This window comes from Phyllopteryx taeniolatus, chromosome 9, assembly GCF_024500385.1.
Source record: "Phyllopteryx taeniolatus isolate TA_2022b chromosome 9, UOR_Ptae_1.2, whole genome shotgun sequence".
NCBI lineage: Eukaryota > Metazoa > Chordata > Actinopteri > Syngnathiformes > Syngnathidae > Phyllopteryx > Phyllopteryx taeniolatus.
In genome coordinates, this window is record NC_084510.1 from 10,215,699 (window position 1) to 10,226,011 (window position 10,313).

Below are 10,313 nucleotides of genomic sequence, written 5' to 3' on the forward strand. Positions count from 1 at the left end.
TAGTAGCCTTACTGTCAGTCCTCTGATTTAGCCCATTGTTTTCCCACAAAGGAAAAAAAAAGTGAGAGGTATTTTTATTTTATGACACAGAGTGTGCTCAAAACTTTTCAACCCAAAATGACCATGAGTGATGCTGAACCTCAGAGGGCAAGCTCTCCGTCGGGGGTCTGTGTTACCTCTTAATTTGGCGACATTATCAACGTGTAACAGTTTTACTCAACTTACATTGCATGTTTTGGAAAATGCATGCAAGGTCATTTGACTTTTGCAGGCTGGCTTGCTGAACATTGGATCAGCTCTGTCACCAAGACCAGCTGTATGTCTCTCATTTGCTGTCTGTGTGTGATTGCTCTTGTGTGTGCTCACCAATAGTTCATGATGCGTTCAAGTGGAATCTCGGAAAAGCGTGGGATGGCATGCTAAAAAGAAATGTCATTGTTTTAATGGCTGTAAAAGTGTGTGTGGAGTGGGGGTAGGGGGGGGGCATCATTGGCTCATGAATATGGGCCAATAACAGCCATCTCTCAGGTCCGCCTCAACCTCATAACCCGGGGAAATTTCTTTTTAATTAAATTTTTCCTTTATTAGACTCTTTATAGTCCCTCATGTATACTTTGTGTTGCTCACCACATATAGAACCTGTTCACACACATGCAAAGAGAGTCCAAGTGAGAGAGGCGCGCAAAGAGATGTGCACTACTTCATCTGGCGTGGTGGGGACAACAGTTGCCAGCAAGCAAACTAGCATCTCTCCAACAATTACATTTTTGCCCTTACAGGGGCTCGAAACCGTGACGCTTTGACTACAAAACCCAAGTTCTGACAGATTGAGCTACTATCCTCCCATTTGCCTGGTTTGCCTATCCATCGTGTGGCACCTCTGACTGATATATGATATAAAGTGTCTGCATGTCAGTAAATTTCCAACACCATCTGGTTGTTTGTGTCCGTATTTAAAGGCACTATTGTACAGAACCATTCAAATTACTGGCCGAGGCTGTAATGATGAATCTATTGAAAGTAGTAGCCAAAGGTTGAGCTCTGTGTTTAAAATTTTATGTATAGAAAATAAACAACCTTGACACAGAGCCTCTTATTTTTCTGATAGTCGGCTGTAATAACACTGAATTCCCTCCTATAGGCCAAATCAGAAGAACTCAAAGGCTATTTATCGCTTCACCTTGTGTCTCATGCACAAAGACGCAAACCCTCTCTTTTGCAATCTCTATGCATATACGTATAGAGACAAACCCACAACTTGATTATATCAATCCCTTCTGCCGCTAATGATGAGCTTGCACGTAATCGTATTGATTACTGTACGTGTCAAGCCTGTCAACTGAAGGGCCAAAGGAAAAGCCGATCCTGAGAGAAGGAAGAAAGGACTAAGGGGAAGAGAAAGGGAAGGGGGGAGTTGGATAGAGTGGTCATTTTGGTGGAACGTCAGTGTAGAGAGAGAGAGAGGTCAGAACGATTGAGTGTGGTAGACAGAGAGAGAGAGACAAAGACACAACGACTGAAACGGAGCGGAGAGCGATAGGAAGCCTGATCAATTGTTAATTTTACAAAGTCACTGAGACGTGTCACTAGTGTCAATAAGCGAATTAATTTGTCTGTGGGTCTGCCGAGCGTGACACCTTGTTCACATTGCTCCCCTGAGACACTCGGGTCCCCTAACTCCCTCTCAATCACACACAAACACACACACACACACAGTCTTACTAATGCACAGGGAAAGTGCTAAATCAGCAGTGATGAATGTGAAATAACAGCACACACAAAAACCACCAAGCAGCTTTCCCCAAGGGACGGTGCTACACACTGGTGACTGACATCAGTCAGCCACCTAGGGGGACCCTCAATCACTAGCTGCCTTCTGTTTTCATTACAAAGCCATCACCTCCAGCACAAACACACACACACACATTAGGAGTGCACGCAGACACACACTTACACAAACTCACTCTCTCCCCTGACAGATTTCCCCCTCAGTCCCGACTACCCATATTCGTCTCTGTTGAAGATTTCTCTCACACATCCATCCAAATGCAGCTCTCTCCTCAGAGCCCCGGGGTCCTTTCCTGCCCCTCTGTGTTGTCGTCTCACCTCCTCCCATCCACCTTTCATGCTCTGCATCTCACACGCTTCAACTCTCCTCCCCGCTCGCAAGGCGCCACGTTGTTAGAGGGTGGCTGTGATGGACGCCCTAGGCTCCGGCACCACTGCACTTTCCTCGTACCGGCTTCACAATGGAAAGACACACCGTGGTGCACGCTGGGAGCTTATCATAAGCCCACATGGTCGCACTGTCACCCACAGTTACGGACACATCTGCCAGCTGCCAGAGGGGAGCGAACAGAGTTGCGGCGTCACCCAGGCTGACACACACTTTAATAACTACACGGGCTGGAGGAGGTAGCAGATGTGAGCAAGGTGATAGATAGAGCACTGTGGGAAGAGATGCTGCCGTCTCAATTACAATCATTACTATCACTTAGGGAGATTTGTCATGGTCAAAGTGAGCTGGAGGTTTGAAGGAATTCACCTTGAGGCAGGTGAGAAGGAGTTTACTAGGAGGATTACGAAGTCCGCAGAGATGCTCCTTCCAAAATGACAACAGTCACTTACACATGCGGGACTCCCAAGTTGCGAAACTATTGCTAAGCATGACACGCCATTATCTGTCAAGGACCAATATTTCATAACGCGGGTGCTCAAAATGGACCCCGAAAGCCTCATAATGAAATAATGATTTTTCTCCAGGCGAATCAGCAAAAAAAATTAAATAAAGGTAAAACTAATTATGATTAAATATATACAATGACAGCACTCAGGCATTTGTTGAACTCAACCCCATATTTGGTGATATTTTATCTTACGAAGATAATTGTACAATTTTATGCGTCCAGCTTTGCGGGTACAGGTACTCATTTTTGCTAGTTTGCGGACTTATTTTTAGAAACGTATCACGTGACCGAGGCGGCACGGTGTACAACTGGTTAGAGCGTCTGCCTCACAGTTCTGAGGACCGGGGTTCAATCCCCGGCCCCGCCTGTGTGGAGTTTGCATGTTCTCCCCGTGCCTGCGTGGGTTTTCTCAGGGCACTCCGGTTTCCTCCCACATCCCAAAAACATGCATGAATTGGAGACTCTAAATTGCCCGTAGGTGTGAATGTGAGTGCGAATGGTTGTTTGTTTGTATGTGCGCTGCGATTGGCTGGCAACCAGTTCAGGGTGTACCCCGCCTCCTGCCCGATGACAGCTGGGATAGGCTCCAGCACGCCCGCGACCCTAGTGAGGAGAAGCGGCTTGGAAAATGGATGGATGGATCACGTGACCGACATGTGCAGTCTAGTGTTCTTTCATTCGCGAACGTTTCATTGAAAAGAATAAATCTTTTCAGTGAACGTAATGAACTGAATCGCGTCATGAAATAATTCGTCCTTTGAGCTTGGCCGCTGCCGTGAGCGAGTCGGCTGGCAGCGGAAACGGAACTGCTGCAGCACTCTGTGTCCATAGCATTGTGAATGTTGGAGTGAATGCTTGTTTGTCTATACTCCTGCCACTGGTTGGGTTTACCCCATCTCTCACCAAAAATAAGATGGGATGGCCCCAGCTCACCCGTGACCCTAATGAGGACAAGTGGGATAGATGGATGTTGTTTTTCTTCGTTTCTCCTAAAAAAAACATGTGTTCACGCATTTTGCGGTTTTCAGGAGAAATGTATTTTGATCGAAATTAAGGCTATGGGTACAATCATTGAGGTCAAAAATGTATACTGCCGCTAGATTACGTCGCCTGCTGTGAGACCACTTGGAAATATACAGAACAGGATTTGTTGTACAAGATGAGGTAACTAATGACTTTTAATAAAAAAATCCCTTAAATTTTCAAACAGTAAATTTATGGAGTCACATTCCTTTGGTTCATGACGGCTTTGTGAAATAAACCGAGCCTGTCACCAAAGTAGCACGTGTGGTCTTTATTGCCTGCCACAGCAAGGACTGAACTTTGGCCTTTTTACCCCCAGGAGCCACGACCTCTGTCTAATTAAGGTCTTCTTGGCTGCGCTAGAAAACACACAAGCGTAAAGCAGTCATTGATTTTTTTATCGGTTCTTCCTATATTACAGCCATGTGTCTCCTACTTGTGTGAGGATGTGAATGCTGTTCTTCGGAAGTACATTTCATGAGGATGAGCGAGGGTCTTATTGTCCACTACTGCTGAATGACACCCGTCTACACACTATGACTCAACACGCCGTGAAAAAGCTTGAGAGGAATGAGCGCTACGGGATGCTGCTATGGACAAATGGAAGTCTTGTCTCCATCTTTCATGAAAGAATCCCTCTGCTCTTTTTTCCCCCCTTCTTCTTCATCCCCTCTCAGTCAGGAAGTATCCATTCATCACAGTCATTGTGTTCATGCCAGTGTGTGTGTGTGTGTGTCTGGGTATGGAGGTCATCTCCAATCTGTCACGCTGCTGTCACCCTAATTCATCGAGCATCACCCACAGCATCTCTCACACACACGTGTGATCATCTTCTCACGTGCTTAGTGCTTGTCTCTCCTGTAGTTAAACATGCACAGGAACACACATACACGTACACACACACATGCACACGCACGCACAGCGTACATGTCTTTCCCAATGTCTCTTGGAAAGCTTATTTTTGTCTTTCCGGCTGATTTCTCTCACCCCTCATAACCTCCCTGCTGCTGCCTTGCCCTGCCTCCTCATGCACAAGCGCTAACACACACAACGCACTCATTGCCAGGCAGTCATCCCGCACAGCCCTCACTCGGGTTAGTAGATAGGGGGGGCTGTTGAGGCATGTAGCACCAAAGGGCCCTTTGAGGATAGCAAGCTGTCCCATTGCTGGGAGATTCTGCAAAATATGAGGGAAGTGGGGATGCAAATGAGAGTACAGTGAACCCACACATATTTGCGGTTCAGCATTCACAAATTTTCCAATTTGCTTTTTTTTGGGCGGGGGGGTCTTATTCTGTTATTCACTGAAAATTTCACCTATTCACTGTTTTTTCTACCCCATCTGGTGGCATCTTGGTGCCAAGGAAAGAATTTAAAGTGAGCTGAAGAGCTTCATTGACACAAAAGTAGTCCTTTGGCACACAATCTATAGCATTTGCAGGCAATAAAGTCAATTAAAGGCAGATTTGGAGAACTGGAGAAGGGTGAAGAAAAGTGAAGGATCCATCTACTGATGCACATACAGGCAGCCCTCTTACAGGTGTGTGTGTGTGGGTGCGTGTGTGACAAGGTTGGAGAGTGTAATCGCCCCAACATTAAGAGTGCTGCTCCCGTGTTAATGTGACTGTCAATGAGAATTAGGTCCCTGGACCGATCCTCTCCATCCTCTTGTCCCCCCCCCCCCCCCCAGGCCACCCCTCTCTACCTCCTTCCGCACTAATGACACCGCTCTCCGTGGTTGAGACAATGGGGGGAATAATTACTCGCGCTCAATACAGTACAAATTGCAGGGGCTAGCAGTAGGACAGCAACAATGGGGAGGAGGGAAAGAGGTCGGAGGGTGGGGGGTGGTAGGGGGGTGGGGATAACAATTAAAACACGATTACTGCGCACATTACCATGCATTGAAAAAAGAGGGTGAGAGAGCACAAGCTGAGGGAGGAAATTCCGTCCAATAGAATGTGACCGCCCCATTCTGCAACACGCCTTCATTTCAACAGCCTCTTATTCGACTCCCATATGCCCCGGCTCCGCGCTGCTTGTCCCTCCTTCTCCTCATCTCCATCCGTCCCCGAAAGCCCTTCTTGGTCCAAGCAAAGAGGAAGCCGAGTAGAGCCTGCTCTGCGGATCGGTAGCATCACCGATCACTCAATAAATGCTCAGCAGCATGGAAGTCCGTGCCGATCGTTTATTTAAGATGGGTGGCGTGGACACACCGCATTCATCTCGCCCCAGTCTTGTCCACAGAGCCGCGACACACGCACGCTCCACTCAAGCGATGTCACCGGTGCGCTTTTACGCACGGGAATTACGCGGATTTCTTGTTGTTTTTAATATGTATACGTTGTCATAATTCAGCAGACTGCGCGCACACAAATGCATCATTCAGCTGAGAGGTCACGTGAATGAATCTGTGAGCACTCCACACTAAAGTCCCCTTCTGACACGTTCATTGTTTGAATTGAAAAATAAAAAAAACTCACCCAAATTTATAAGCCGGATACCATGACTGCAGGAAAGTGGAAATTATCCAGGAGAGACGTTCTGCTTCAAACTCCAATGTATTTTCCTCACAATCCTTTCTTTGGTGTCTCCGCTCCGGTACCTGCAGAACCCAAACGCACCGAATCAGAGGGGAAGAAGAATCGAAGAGCCCGCGCAGAGCACCGGGGAGTTGGAGCCGCCTCTGACAACCGGGAGTTCTTGGAACAGCAACGTGCTCCAAACGGGATCAACTCGCAAAGTCCCATCTCAACATCACATTGAGGATAAAGTCACACAAATAAGTGCGGATATTAAACTACCAATTCAAAGGCACCGCCGGTGTGTGTTTTGTTTTAAGACAAACTCCGCAGAAGTTTGAGGCGCTTTGTGACAGCTCGGTGGAGCCGCCGAGAAGAGTGATGGCGGTACATTGGCGCAGTGGCGATAGTTGCGCTCCCGTCGCTCCACCCGGGCATGCGGGGATCGATTGGTCATGAGAAGTGAGATGTGTGCTCCGTCCTTCCCATTCAGAACACGTGCAACAGTGCCCGCCCAGTGCACCAGCGAGTACACCCCCTCTACCCCCACCCACATCTTTTTCCCGCTGATGTCATGGAGTTTGCAAGAAGTATTGGGATGGAGAGGGGACAATTCACTACAATGTCTAGAAAGCGAAGTGAATGCTTGATGCCTCTTACCAAAAGAGTTGAGCAGTCAGTACTTTATCTTCAAACGCATGATTGTAATGTTATTACGACTGTGGTTCTCAAACTTTTAACATCAAGTACCACCATCACAACCCTGTTCGATAACACTTTTTTCTTTTCAGACCGATACAGTACGAGTTTTCACTCTTGAGTTCTCAGCAGTACCGATTACCGATACCACGAGTACTTTTGATGCACACAATTCAAATGAACACAACGACCCATAATTGTGAACAAAGACCTTTCTTTTTTCTGACGCACATGATGATTCGCCGATGTGTCAAACTACCACAGTTTAGCGCCAACTACTGGTAAGGAGGACTTACTCGATGTCAGATTTGTTTGCTTTAAGTATCGGTGGATGGTATCGCCAGCCTTCACTTGTACCCAATACCTTGAAACAAGGCCGGTATCAACTACCTGGTGTCGGTACTCGCCCATCCCTAATTAAAATACAGTTGCATAGTAGGCCAAAGCGTTCCAAAAAAGTATGTTTTATTTTATTGTAACCCACTGACAATAAGCACAATTTTCATATTGACACTACGCTTAAGTACAGGAAAATGAAATACCTACTTAAATAATGACCCAATTAAAATGTATCGCACATAAAAGTTCAATCCAATCTCCAAGACAAACAGTTTGTGAGGAAGAAATGCAAATGTATTGAGCCAATGGTAAGCGCATCTTTTAAGGAATTTGGGGTCCAGCCTTTCTGTGTTGTTTTCCTGCTGATCACTATTAGACCATGCTGTTGAAAACACAATTTTATGTATTTGCTCAAAGCTGTGTGGCATTTTGTTCCTTTTTCCCCCCCAAAAGAGTCTCTTCCTTCGATGTGACTGTTTCTTTGATATACAAGCACAGAGGAGAAAGGCGATGAGTAGGAGTATGGGGGTTTCTCCAGGTACTCCGCCTCCGTCACACATTTTAAAAACATGCTTCCGGGGTTAATTGAAGACTGTAAATTGGTGTGAATGTGCCGTAGGATTGGCTGGCGACCAGTCCAGGTACCCTGTACCCTGCCTCTGGCCAATGTCAGCTGGGATAGGCTCCAGCTCACAAAGGAACCTATAGTGAGGAAAAGCGGTATAGGAAATCAATGGATTGTATTGCACTAAGAAGTTCAATTACAACCAAACTATACTTGGGCAGTGATTCCTTCGTGTACCACTAGAGGGACCCTGGGTTACGTGTTAGAAAGTTAAAAAAAAAAAAAAAGACATTCCATGTTAAAGGGGTGGTCGTGGTGGGGGTCATTCTGACTAAAGGGAGTCTTGCTGACCCATCATCATCATCATATCATTCACCACCTCTCTTCCTTCCACAGTTGGATCGCGTTCCATGCATATGCTGTGTGGATATCAATATTGGGCTGTGAATGGTGAAAATATAATCCATCCTTCCAAACCTCTTGAACAGGATTTAATGATGGTCGCCTCTCTCTTTCAGCGCCAAGAGACTTGCTGAACAAGTATCCCATCCCTGGGAATATTCTAGTGTGCTGATGCCAATTGATTGCATGGTGCTGTATATGAGGGCCCTTAAGACTGAGTGGAGTTCGATGCGTGCTAACGGCTGAAGGTGATGAGTATCCAATCTCATACATTTATTCTTATTGGAAAAACTGCTTGGTCCTGTGTCAGTACTTTCTTGTAGTGCATACATGAGTTTAGAGTATTTAGGTGATAAAAATGAAATGTAACCTTATTAAGTATTGACCCAATGCAGACATTTGACCTACATGTGGATGTTTAAACAGAGCTCACAGATTGGACCACAGAAGCAGTTTTGTTTACAAGAATTTACCCGACTCCAATAAATTTTGTTTCAGGACCTTGGATAGCGCGAAATTGTCCTGTCACTGTGCCTCTCTCCTCTGTGCTTGTATATCAAAGAAACAGTCACATCGAAGGAAGATTCTTTTGAAAAAAAAAGGAACAAAATGCCACACAGCTTTGAGCAAATACATGAAATTGTGTTTTCAACAGCATGGCCTAATAGTTATCAGCAGGAAATGGGCAAATAACGGAAGCTAGAGCCCATACCACTTATCTATGGCCAGATAAGGAAATCACATGTTATGTAACCACTTTACTCGAAAACAAAACATGATGGGGCAATTTTATATATATATATATATATATATATATATATATATTTATATATATATTAAAAACATGTGAATGCGAATGGTAGTTTGCTTATATGTGCCCTGCAATTAGCTGGCGACCAGTTCAGGGTGTACCCCGCCTCTCGCCCAGAGTCAGCTGGGAAAGGCTCCAACACGCCCGCGACCCTGGTGAGGATAAGCGGTACAGAAAATGGATGGCTTGAGATATATATATATATATCTAGGAGGTCTGGAGAGCCAATCAATGCGGGCTCATCGATTTGAAATTCATTGAGTTTTCAAGGAATTTAAAATATGATCATTAAGCTGTTTCAGCAAACGATGATGCATGAGAAATCTGGTCACAATCAACAACAAATGTGAGGGGAAAACCTGGAAATATGAAAGTTATTATTAGGACTAACGTGTGAACTAGTTTCTGTTCCGCAAAAGGTCAAATTTGTCAGCAGATACATGAGTTCGGTCTAAAAAGATCCACAAACAGTTTGACTGACACAAAACAAGAAGTCTCCTGAAGTTTTGGGGAGAAAAAGCTTATTTTGTGTGGGAAGGGGGAGAGATTGGATATATTCAGTGAGCAGATATATGAGCTACAAAACCTATTTATCGATTATAAGCTACCACAAAGGTTAATGAATGCAGACATGTCGGTTCCTGTGCTTTTGATTCCAACCCCGAATAGTGATTCTTCATTGTTCACGAGGTCACTGGCAGTAACCCAAGCCGGGCCATAAATAGTGTCCATCCACGGAGAAGCTGTCAATACACCCAAAGTTCAGACACAACATTCTCCGAGCGCACGCTGCTGCTTAGCTCCTCACACCAAACTTGAGGCAAATTGGAGATGACAATATTTGACAGACATTATTGTCCTGTTACCCAGTGGAAATGTATGTGTATAGTCATTATATTTACCATACACACAACTCGGCTTGATCATCACGCAGGGCAAGGATTTTGGCTCATCTGTGGGGTTGTACTGCCCCCATGTGGCTAATATACATCACGGATAACCGAGGCAGTTTTTTGAGGTCATGCAGATTTATTATGGTGGCAGTAAAAAACTGAACTAGTGCCCTTTTGCACAAAGTCCTTTTCTTCCTTAAAACGGAATTCACTAAAATAATGAAACCCGGCAAAGGGATGCCTGGCATCAGCAAAAACTGTCAGGGAAAAAGTTCAGCTTGCTTCCCCTTCAAGGTCAGACTTCAAAAGTATGATCGATTTAATGAGGATGGAGTAGATCTTTGATGCCTAATATGGTCAACACAGACAAGA

At 45.3% G+C, this 10,313-nt stretch overlaps 1 protein-coding gene across 2 annotated transcripts in view; it reads right to left on the bottom strand.

Moving 5' to 3' along the window:
• Nucleotides 1-6,684, bottom strand: part of tafa4b (TAFA chemokine like family member 4b) — a 56,628-nt gene extending 49,944 nt beyond the window's left edge. For both annotated transcript variants that reach the window (XM_061786082.1, XM_061786080.1), the window contains exon 1: nt 6,194-6,684. The gene's annotated coding sequence lies outside the window, so the exon portion shown is untranslated. The remainder of the gene's footprint in view (nt 1-6,193) is intronic.
• Nucleotides 6,685-10,313: the final 3,629 nt, after the last annotated feature.